This window comes from Beta vulgaris, chromosome 6, assembly GCF_026745355.1.
Source record: "Beta vulgaris subsp. vulgaris cultivar EL10 chromosome 6, EL10.2, whole genome shotgun sequence".
Lineage (NCBI taxonomy): Eukaryota > Viridiplantae > Streptophyta > Magnoliopsida > Caryophyllales > Amaranthaceae > Beta > Beta vulgaris.
Window position 1 is genome coordinate 48,374,121 of NC_079207.1, and position 1,876 is coordinate 48,375,996.

Below are 1,876 nucleotides of genomic sequence, written 5' to 3' on the forward strand. Positions count from 1 at the left end.
CGCGCGGGTTGAGCCTGCGAAAAGCCTGGTTCAACCCACCTCCCACCTCGAATCGTGAAATTGATGGGTGGGTAGTGGGCAAATCGGTTATTTCACCAAATACCCCTGACAAAAAAATTTATTCACCAAATACCTCCACTTTTTTCAAAATTCACCAGATACCCGTAACCTTTAAAAACATTCACCACATACCCCAAATGTTAACGGACGTTAGTCTCCGTTAGTGTTTATTTACAAGTTTGCCCTAAGTCAATCTAATTAACCCTAAATCAATTTAATTAACCCTAATTCAACCTAATTAACCGTAACCCTCTCTCTGCCCTAACCCACCAGCCCCCACCCCCCTTAACGACCCCAGCCCCACCAACCCCATCCCACCACCCTACCACCAACCCCGGCCCCACTACCCCCACCAGCCCCCTTCCCCGCAACCACCAGCCACCAACACCAGACCCACCCCTAACCCTCCCCGACTCCTTCTCCTGCATCCCCCTGCACGCAACTTCCATTTCGACGATGGAAGTTATGATTCTTTCTCTTTTCGCTTGCGGTGGTGGTCGACGACCGAGAAGATGATGTTGACGACGCGCCGAAGAACGAGGGAGAAATAATGAGAGAGGAAGAACGAGTGAGAGTAGGAGGCGCGGCTACAGGCTGGGGGAGGGGGGCTGCGGGGAAGGAGGAGGGGGAGCTGCGTAGGAGGTGGAGGGGGGGATGGTGGGGATAGGGTTGTTGGGGGTGGTGGGTTAGGGGAGAGGGGGGGGGGGGAGAGGGTTGTTAGGGGTGGTGTGGGTTAGGAGAGAGAGAAGGGGTTAGTTAGGTTTTTAGGATTTTTAGGGTTAATTAGAGTTTTTTAGGTTTAATAACGGAGTTAACCGCCGTTAGTCATTAAGGGCGTTATTTGTTATTTTTCTAAAAAATTTGGGATATCTGGTGAATTTTTTTAAAGGTTAGGGGTATCTGGTGAATTTTGAAAAAAGTGAGGGGGGGGTATTTGGTGAATAAATTTTTTTGTCAGGGTATTTGGTGAAAAAATGATGGATTTTAAAATATATATACTGCAAGTACATGGTGTCTGTTTATCAAAAACTAGCAAATACGAGACGATCCACAGGGAGAGGAGTTCTATAGATTTATGCTCAATTATCCAACTACTTCAAGAGAGGAAATTGATTGAAGAAGTAATAACTAAACTAGAATAAACTAAAACACAAGGATGTAAGTTTATCAAATAATTGAAAACCTTGGGCAATCGATCGGTCCACCATGCTTATACCAATTTAATCACTACAATATAGTTCAACAATACTTGGACTGAGGTTCGAATAATTAGAGTATTTCGTTAAACCTATGACCGGGAATTAACAACTCTTAGATTAACATATGCCAGTACGATCGCTCAACATAACCAAATCTACCTATGTCACAAGCCTCTAATGAATACGATCTTTCGATTCTAACTCCTATTAGCTAAACATAACTCATGATATTGCGCAATTACATGAATTAAACAAGCATAACAAATCAATAGGAATTATTCTAATTCAATCCAAATATCTAAGAACTTTAAACCACAAGCAAAAAGGTATAAACATGGCTTCCCTCCCTAAGCCCTAGAAAAAGATTACTCACTCATGATAATAATAAACTCAATAAACATAATGCACGTAGAAGAATTCATTATATTAAACTAAGTAAAGAGGAATATCGAATGATTGAAGAACAATGAAAACGAAATCAACGATCTTTATAATCTTCAAAACCAAGAGTTAATACAAAGCTAGAGAGAGAAAACCAAGTGTTTAGCCCTAAAAACGCAGAAAATAAGATAGTCTAATTGAAAATACTGAAAACCTATTTATACTTTTTACAAAAC